The sequence below is a fragment of the Neomonachus schauinslandi genome, chromosome 8, assembly GCF_002201575.2.
Source record: "Neomonachus schauinslandi chromosome 8, ASM220157v2, whole genome shotgun sequence".
Lineage (NCBI taxonomy): Eukaryota > Metazoa > Chordata > Mammalia > Carnivora > Phocidae > Neomonachus > Neomonachus schauinslandi.
In genome coordinates this window covers 122075387-122086039 of record NC_058410.1, presented here as the reverse complement: position 1 = coordinate 122086039, position 10653 = coordinate 122075387, and positions in this window count along the sequence as shown.

Here is a 10653-nt window from a genome sequence, read left to right as displayed (position 1 = left end):
TCCATTGGACATTCTTTCCTGCTTTGTGGAAGATTAGTTGACCATAGAGTTGAGGGTCCATTTCTGGGCTCTCTATTCTGTTCCACTGATCTATGTGTCTGTTTTTGTGCCAGTACCATACTGTCTTGATGATGACAGCTTTGTAATAGAGCTGGAAGTCCGGAATTGTGATGCCTCCAGCTTTGCTTTTCTTTTTCAACATTCCTCTGGCTATGCAGGGTCTTTTCTGGTTCCATACAAATTTTAGGATTATTTGTTCCATTTCTTTGAAAAAAGTGGATGGTATTTTGATGGGGATTGCATTGAATGTGTAGATTGCTCTAGGTAGCATTGACATCTTCACAATATTTGTTCTTCCAATCCATGAGCATGGAACGTTTTTCCATTTCTTTGTGTCTTCCTCAATTTCTTTCATGAATATTTTATAGTTTTCTGAGTACAGATCCTTTGCCTCTTTGGTTAGATTTATTCCTAGGTATCTTATGGTTTTGGGTGCAATTGTAAATGGGATCGACTCCTTAATTTCTCTTTCTTCTCTCTTGTTGTTGGTGTATAGGAAAGCCACTAATTACTGTGCATTGATTTTACATCCTGCCACTTTATTGAATCCCTGTATGAGTTCTAGCAGTTTTGGGGTGGAGTCTTTTGGGTTTTCCACATAAAGTATCATATCATCTGCAAAGAGTGAGAGTTTGACTTCTTCTTTGCCAATTTGGATGCCTTTTATTTCTTTTTGTTGTCTGATTGCTGTGGCTAGGACTTCCAATACTATGTTGAATAGCAGTGGTGATAGTGGACGTCCCTCCCGCGTTCCCGACCTTAGGGGGAAAGCTCTCAGTTTTTCCCCATTGAGAATGATATTCACTGTGGGTTTTTCATAGATGGCTTTTATGATATTGAGGTATGTACCCTCTATCCCTATACTCTGAAGAGTTTTGATCAAGAAAGGATGCTGTACTTTGTCAAATGCTTTTTCTGCATCTATTGAGAGGATCATATGGTTCTTGTTCTTTCTTTTGTTAATGCATTGTATCACGTTGATTGATTTGCGGATGTTGAACCAACCTTGCAGCCCAGGGATAAATCCCACTTGGTCGTGGTGAATAATCCTTTTAATGTACTGTTGGATCCTATTGGCTAGTATTTTGGTGAGAATTTTTGCATCCATGTTCATCAGGGATATTGGTCTGTAATTCTCCTTTTTGATGGGGTCTTTGTCTGGTTTTTGGATCAAGGTAATGGTGGCCTCATAAAATGAGTTTGGAAGTTTTCCTTCCATTTCTATTTTTTGGAACAGTTTCAGAAGAATGGGTATTAATTCTTCTTGAAATGTTTGGTAGAATTCCCCTGGGAAGACATCTGGCCCTGGGCTGTTGTTTTTTGGGAGATTTTTGATGACTGCTTCAATTTCCTTAGTGGTTATAGGTCTGTTCAGGTTTTCTATTTCATCCTGGTTCAGTTTTGGTAGTTGATACATCTCTAGGAATGCATCCATTTCTCCCAGATTATCTAATTTGTTGGCATAGAGTTGCTCATAATATGTTCTTAGAATTGTTTGTATTTCTTTGGTGTTGGTTGTGATCTCTCCTCTTTCATTCATGATTTTATTTATTTAGGTTCTTTCTCTTTTCTTTTTAATAAGTCTGGCCAGGGGTTTATCAATCTTGTTAATTCTTTCGAAGAACCAGCTCCTAGTTTTGTTGATCTGTTCTACTGTTCTTTTGGTTTCTATTTCATTGACTTCTGCTCTGATCTTTATTATTTCTCTTCTCCTGATGGGCTTAGGCTTTATTTGCTGTTCTTTCTCCAGCTCCTTTAGGTGTAGGGTTAGGTTGTGTACTTGACACCTTTCTTGTTTCTTGAGAAAGGCTTGTATTGCTCTATACTTTCCTCTTAGGACTACCTTTGCTGCATCCCAAAGATTTTGAACAGTTGTGTTTTCATTTTCATTGGTTTCCATGAATTTTTTAAATTCTTCTTTAATTTTCTGGTTGATCCATTCATTCTTTAGTAGGATGCTTTTTAGCCTCCATGTATTTGAGTTCTTTCTGACTTTCCTCTTGTGATTGACTTCTAGTTTCAAAACATTGTGGTCTGAAACTATGCAGGGAAAGATCCCAATCTTTTGGTACCAGTTGAGACCTGATTTGTGACCTAGGATGTGATCTATTCTAGAGAATGTTCCATGGGCACTAGAGAAGAATGTGTATTCTATTGCTTTGGGATGGAATGTTCTGAATATATCTGTGAAGTCCATTTGGTCCAGTGTGTCATTTAAAGTCTTTATTTCCTTGTTGATCTTTTGCTTAGATGATCTGTCCATTTCAGTGAGGGGGGTGTTAAAGTCCCCCACTATTATTGTATTGTTGTCGATGTGTTGCTTTGCTTTTGTTATTAACTGCCTTATATAATTGGCTGCTCCCATATTAGGGGCATAGATATTTACAATTGTTAGATCTTCTTGTTGGATAGACCCTTTAAGTAGGATATAGTGTCCTTCTTCATCTCTTATTACAGTCTTTGGTTTAAAATCTAATTTGTCTGATATAAGGATTGCCATCCCAGCTTTCTTTTAGTGTCCATTAACATGGTAAATGGTTTTCCACCCCCTCACTTTCAATCTGGGGGTGTCTTTAGGTCTAAAATGAGTCTCTTGCAGACAGCATATCGATGGGTCTTGTTTTTTAATCCAATCTGATAGCCTTTGTCTTTTGATTGGGGCATTTAGCCCATTTACATTCAGGGTAACGATCGAAAGATATGAATTTAGTGCCATTGTATTGCCTGTGAGGTGACCGTTACTGTATATTGTCTGTGTTCCTTTCTGGTCTATGTTGTTTTTAGGCTCTCTCTTTGCTTAGAGGACCCCTTTCAAGATTTCCTGTAGGGCTGGTTTCGTGTTTGCCAATTCCTTTAGTTTTTGTTTGTCCTGGAAGCTTTTTATCTCTCCTTCTATTTTCAATGACAGCCTAACTCGATATAGTATTCTTGGCTGCATATTTTTCTCATTTAGTGCTCTGAATATATCCTGCCAGTCCTTTCTGGCCTGCCAGGTCTCTGTGGATAGGTCTGTTGCCAATCTAATGTTTCTACCATTGTAGGTTACATATCTCTTCTCCCGAGCTGCTTTCAGGATTTTCTCTTTGTCTATGAGACTCGTAAGTTTTACTATTAGATGTTGGGGTGTTGACCTATTTTTATTGATTTTGAGAGGGGTTCTCTGTGCTTCCTGGATTTTGATGCCTGTTTCCTTCCCCAAATTAGGGAAGTTCTCGGTTGTAATTTGCTCCATTATACCTTCTGCCCCTCTCTCTCTTTCTTCTTCTTCTGGGATCCCAATTATTCTAATGTTGTTTCGTCTTATGGTATCGCTTATCTCTCGAATTCTGCCCTCGTGATCCAGTAGTTGTTTATCTCTCTTTTTCTCAGCTTCTTTATTTTCCATCATTTGGTCTTCTGTATCACTGATTCTCTCTTCTGCCTCATTTATCCTAGCAGTTAGTGCCCCCATTTTTGATTGCACCTCATTAATAGCCTTTTTGATTTCGACTTGGTTAGATTTTAGTTCTTTTTTTTCTCCAGAAAGGGTTTCTCTAATAACTTGCATGCTTTTTTCAAGCCCACCTAGTATCTTTAAAGTGATGATTCCGAACTCTAGATCCGACATCGTACTAATGTCTGTATTGAGTAGGTCCCTGGCAGTCGGTACTACCTCCTGTTCTTTTTGTTGAGGTGATTTTTTCCATCTTGTCATTTTGTCCAGAGGAGAATAGATGAATGAGAGAACAAAATGCTAACAGGGTAACAACGTCCCCAGAAAATATACTCTAAACAAATCAGAAAAGACCTTCCAGAAAGTGGTCGCTTTTCTGATGAGAGAGTTGTTGCTCTTCTTTTCTTCGATCTCCTGTTGGGTTTGTAGGTGTTCAGAATGGTTTGATCCCTATCCAGCTGAATTCCTGAGAGGAGACGAAATCCAGGTCTCCTACTCCTCCCAGGTTTGTGCTTTTTGTGAACTTATTCTTTGTGCTCTTTGATGACTCCATCTAAGTTGTTTGTGAGGAGGTAAGACAGGACCACACCAAAGGCAGAGCCCTGCAGCATGCCTCGGGAGACCTCTGACCTCAAGTGAGCCACACTTCAGTCATTTCCATAAACAGCTAGCACTCCTTCGCTGTGCTCTCATCTTGCCCTTGGTGTGACAATGACAGGCTTTGGTAAATGCCTCTTTCTCAGTTCTGAGTTCCCAGGGCCAACTTCCTTGCACCATCCTATAGGCCATGTATATCATTTCCTGTCTGTGTTCCAGTTCATTGAGCTGGGACTTAAACTCCTTTGGTTTGGGCTCTGCTTCCACTTAAATTAGAGTTCCTCTAACTTTCAGTGTGAAAAGACTTTTCTTCCACTTACCATTCACCAAGAAACTTTACTAAATATCACATCACCTGTTCACACAGCTCAATTTGTCCTGGGCTTTAGCCTTCATTAATTTATTGAGGCATTTTTTTAAAAAGATTTATTCATTTGAGAGAGAGAGAGAGAGCACGTGCATTCACATGTGGTGGCGGAGGGGCGGAGGGAGAGAGAGAATCTCAAGCAGACTCCCTGCTGAGCGTGGGGCCCCACAGGACTCGATCTCATGACCCTGAGATCATGACCTGGGCCAAAAGCAAGGGTGGGATGCTTAACCGACTGAGCCACCCAGGCGCCCCCAGGCAGGTGACTACCTGCAGCTACCGACCAGGGCCAAAATTATTCATTGTCATGAAATTACTGTGTCTCACCTTAAACTCTCACACTATTGATAGGAAAACATTATTTGCATTTCCATGCTCATGGAATATTGTACATTTTGTTTATGTCTTGAGAGATTATCTAAAATAAAATATCTAGAGAGCACAATAACATGGAAATAAGTTACTCATAAGAACCACATTTAACATATTTACAAAACAGTATTGTGAAGCTTTTAACTCCGCCAAGCTTCAAGTTAATTAAAAAGTTAATTAAAAGTTTAACAGTTTGCTTAATAACAGTGTCTTAAACTGAATGGCAAAACAAGCCAATTCAAAATGACTTTTGAAAAGAGAGGGAAGAAAAATGAAGATTTTTGTAGGGGTTCTGGATGATCAGTGATCAGCTTGTTTTGAAAGTCAAGGCAAATCTAAGAGTAACTCCCTCCTACCTTCAGGATGTAGGGCAGGAGGAATAATTCAAGTCCAGATGGAGGGTCATGAGGAAAACCCCGTGGAGGACTGATCCTCCTTATTGTTGGAGGTTGAGCTGGGCCAGGAAGACTAGGTGGGAAGTTACGTTGGTAGTGCCCAAGAAGAGAGGGATGAAGAGGAGGTCTTAGGAAGAGCTTTACCCACCGGCAATGAGTCCTCAGACTGGGAGAAAGGAGGGTGCACACAGCATTGCAGAGAGTCTGTGTGAACACGGGGGGAAGCTCTCCTTTCCAGCCCAAACAAACCGATGAGGGGGTGGATGGGAATGTTCGCCGTCCCTTGCATTCTGTGTGGAAAAGGCACATGTGGTTTGATGGACTTTGATTCCGTCTCAATGACGGTGTCCTTCTTACAATGCCTTTAATCAGTTCATATCATTTTGAGCATCTGATTTTCACTTTTTTCAGTTCCTTTTTTAGAATGTCTACAGTTTTGCTTCGGAGCATCAAGTTGGGCGCACTCAGCTTTTCATATAGTGACTTGGCATTTCAGATGACTTGACTCTAGTCTGGCAGTCTTGACACATGAGTCTTCATACTCTTTATAAGAATGCCAAGTTTGTGGATTCGTTTGTACTTATCTCAGTTCGTGCAGTAAGTGCCTAGCAAGCTCTTTCCCCCTACGTAAGCCTGGCTTTCATCTGACTGGAAACTTCTGAACAAAATCAAAAGGTCTGTAAAAAATTCAGCTACTGCTGCATAGTACTTACCAACCCTGGAAGACAGCTCAGAGGAAGGGTCTGGTCTTGTCTTCAGGCGACGCTGCCACAGCCTGGCAAAGCCCCTCCATGTCTCGTCCAGCAGGCTGGGGACGCGCTCCTTACAGCCCTCTGTTGTCAGCGCCTCATCCCTCACGGAGCATTCCAGCAGGGGGCCACGCAGCACCGAGCACAGGGAGGAATCTCACCGGAGGGCTGTCAAGGGAGGTAGGGTTGGTACAAGAACCAGCTCACCTGCTCACGCACCTGCCCAGTATTCCTTTATCTCTGGCTCCTATGTTCTACTCATTTCTTAATTTAACTTTGTAATTACAGATACAGCACCATGTCAGGCATTTGGTTCTATGTCAGTCTGTTAGATCACTTGGTATGATTTTATCTCATTTATCGTAAAATGTACTGCACAGATCATAAAAGTAATTGAACAGCTAATTATAAAGCATGCACTCAAGTAACCCAAGTCAAAAAAATCAAATACTCTCCCCTCCATGTGACCCCTCCAGATCACAGCCCCCACATCCCCCAACGGGTAACAACTCTTCTGACTTTTGCAATCATTTCCTTGCTTTTCTCTAAAGCAGTACAGTTTGCTTTAGCTTGATTTTGAGATCTGTATAAATGAAATAAAGTTGAAATGTAGTTGTTGGAATGTAGCTTCTTTTGCTCAACTTATGTTTTGGAATTTCATCCATGTTGTGAATGCAGCAATAATTTGTGTCTTTTCATTTCTATCTAGTATTCCACTGAATGGATATATCACAGTTCATGTATCCATTCTTCTGCTATTGATCTTTGCAGTTCACCAATAAAGCTACCTTGAACATTCTTGTACATGTCTTTTTTTTTTTTTAAGATTTTATTTATTTATTTGACAGAGAGATAGAAGAGCACAAGCAGAGGGAGTGGCAGAGGGAGAGGGAGAAGCAGGCTCTGCACTGAGCAGGGAACCTGATGCAGGACTCAATCCCAGGACCCTGAGATCATGACCTGAGCCGAAGGCAGACGCTTAACCATCTGAGCCACCCAGGCGCCCACATGTCTTTTTTTTTTTTTTTAAAGATTTTATTTATGCCAGAGAGAGAGAGAGAGAGTGAGAGCTCACCAACAGGGGAAGAGGGAGAAGCAGGCTCCTCACTGAGCTGGGAACCCAATGCAGGGCTCAATCCCAGGATCTCAAGATCATGACCTGAGCCACCCAGGCGCCCCTCTTGTAAGTGTCTTTGATGTAAATGTGAACATATTTCTCTAGGAGAAGGAAGAATTGCTGGGCAACATTCTTAAATAACACTGAACTATTTTCCAAAGTGGTTTTACCAGTTCATAATCCTCCCAAGGAGTGAGAGAATGCCAGCGGCTCTGCATCTTTGTCCACACTTGGAATTGCCAGAATTTTAAGTTTTTGCCGGTGTGAGTATAAGGTATCTCATTAAAATTTGTACTTAACACCTTTTCATACATTATAAGCCATTTGGATTTTCTCTTTTGAAGTGTTTATTCAAATTGTTTGCCCTTTTTTTAGTTTTTAATGTGATGTGTATAAGTTATATACATGCACGTACACGTGATAACAGTCTTTGTCCATCATATGCCATTCAATTCTCATCTAACTGTGTGACTCATGTTTTTAACTCTTAATGGTGTCTTTGTAATAAACAGAAATTCTTATTTTTAAAGTAGTCAGATTTATTAATTGCTTCCTTTATACCAAATGCTTTCTTTGTCTTCTTTAAAAACTCATGGAAATATCTCCTACATTTTCTTCTAAAAGTTTATTTAGCTTTATTTTTCACATTGCTTTTCATAGATCTTAAATATCCATGGAATTGATATTTTGGTATAATGTAAGGTAAGGATTTTTTCGTCTTTCTCTCTCTCTCTTTTAAGATTTTTATTTTTATGTAATCTTGATACCCAACATGGGGCTTGAATTCACAACCCCAAGATCAAGAGTTTCATGCTCTACTAACTGAGCCAGCCAGGCACCCTGCCCCCCCCACCTCTCTCGTTACTTTTTGCATATAGATATTCAATTGTCTCTACCACTTATTAAGTATTCTATCCTCTCTCCGTTGGCATCTTGCCACTTTTGTCATATATCAAGGGTCAGTATATGCAAAGGTCTGTTCCTGGACCCTCCATTCTATTTCATTGACTTGTCGTCTCTCCCTGCACCAACACCATGCTATTTTAATTACTACAGCTTTATAAGTTTTGATAGATAGCAGAACATGTCCTTTTGCTTTGTTCTCCTTTAAGAGTGTTTTGATCAATAATAAATAACAACAATAAAAAAGAGTGTTTTGATCATTTTCAACACCATGCAAATTCTATAATCAGCTTGCCTAGTTTCATGTGCGCACGTGCACACACACACACATCCTTTGGAATACTGATTGGGATTGGGATTGATTTAAAAAATCAATTAGAGGTAAACAGCCATCTTTACAATAGTGACTTCCACTCAATGAACATGATATATTCCTTCATTTAGTTAGATTTCTAAAAAATTCTCTTAATGATGTTTAAGAGCCTGCTGTAGAGAGGTTTTTTTATATATCTTGCTGGATATATTTCCACTTGCTTGATTTTTTTGATGCTACTTTAAGTGGCATCTTTCTTTTCATTTTCCATCTGTTGCTAGTCAATGGAAATACTGATGTTTAGTTATTGTCTTGCTACATATGCTTGGTAGATCTAAGCAGAGAGCTGAATAAAATGATTAACTGCCCTTATCCGAATGGCCACATATATAGAACACTGCCCCTAATGGATTTCGGATATATCTTTTCTTCTGATACACAGGAGTATTTACAAAAATTGACCATAAGGTGGACCATTAAGCAAGTCTGAAGACACTTCTAAAGATGACAGCAATATAGAGTTCACGTTCTCTAACCACAGTACAGTTAACCCAGAAATCAATAACAAACGCAATTAGTTCTCAAACACCTACTGGTGCTGCTTTGAATTTTTCTCCTGGGTTTTATAAATCTGGCTGTGGGTCTTTGAAAAAATTATACTGCATCTCCTTTATTGTGCCCCTTGAGCCAGTGGTTGGTGTATGCTCACATGCAGGGATAGATGGGAAGGGCTTCTCACCTGGATTCGGAGCTGTGCGTTGCTGGATGTGGGGGAGCAGGAAGGGCATGGGACTCACCAGCTCATCTGGGTCCCTTGGGCACAAGCTGCTGACACAGTTAGGGGGTGGACATGCTGGATGACATGCCAGCCGGCTTCAAGCTGATTGATCCTGTGGCAGGAGAGAAAGGGGAGACAGGAAAAAAGATAACCACTAGCATTCAACATTTTTTTTTGCTGCTTTTTAATAACTTTTATTAATTTTTTTCAAAGACCCACAGCCAGATTTATAAAACCCAGGAGAAAAATCTCAAAGCAGCACCAGTAGGTGTTTGAGAACTAATTGTGTTTGTTAACATAAAATAACATACACACAGAAAAGTACAAAAGTTATGTGTACAACTCAGTGCATTATCACAAAATGAATACATCTGTGTAACCACTACCCATGTCAAGAATGCCACATTATCAGTACCCCAGAGCCCTCCCCACCCCATGCTGCTCCCACTCACGCCCCCTGTGTTAAAAATGAAACAGGGATGTGTTTTTGTCAGTTATGGTAGGACTGCTGACATGGACATGATAGTCATGAAGGAGGTTTATACTCACAGATCCCTAGAAGGAAAAGGCAAACCACGCCACACCATGCCAGACTATGCAGAACCTGGGGAGCACCCCAGGCAGAAGGCAAGAGGGCGGAGCATGGCCCAGAGCCTTTACTGGGGTTCTTGCAGGAAGAAATGGGCAAGGCAAGGTAGGCACACTAAGAAAACTTACGATTGGGTAGTTGAAATAATTTTGCTGGGCTCCTCAGGTGGTCTCTAGCTGTTTGGTACCTGGCCCTGGGGTGATTTAGGGCAGGGGGAGTACTGGCTTGAGGTGTGAGAGTTTGATAAAAAAGATAGTCGAGAGTACAGTCACCGAGCTGGTTGGTTTGTATGCCACAGTTTCGTTATCAGGGGAATCACTATCTCTAGGAATTAGCTAGCCCTGGTAGGGGCAGTCTCTCCAGGATCAGGGCCCCAAATGCCAGAGCACCAAGAATACAGAAAACAAGAAAATCGAGTCAGTACAGTACTCCTTCCTCCCCAGAGAGAATGTCTTTCCTGACTTCAAACACCATGAATTAATTTTGTTTTTGAACTTTCCATAACTAGAACACTCTTTTGTGTCTGCATTCTTTTGTTCAGCAGTGTGTTGGTGAGATTCAGCCATGTTGTTGCGTGTTGCCGTAGTGAGTTCATCTCCACTGTTGTATATTATTCTGTTGTATTAATTTATCTGTTCTTCTGTTGATGCGCACTTAGGTGGTTTCCAGTTTGGGTCTCATATAAATAACGTTGTTGGAAACATTCTTGTACATATTTCCAGGTGCACAATTCCTTGGGTGAAATTGCTGGATCACAGTGAGGGTAAGCATGCGTTTGAGTTCAGTAGATATGCCAAACATTGTCCAAGCTGGCCGTGCTGTCACCAGTGTACGAGGGTATCTCTGTATGACCTTTGATGTGGCCATGCACAGTTTAAAGCCACAAGTAGGACACTCCAGTGTCATTCAGCAGAACAGTTACTTTGTCTTGACAGTAAATGTATTGATTTAAGAAATGGTTTCATTTTATATTTGACTCA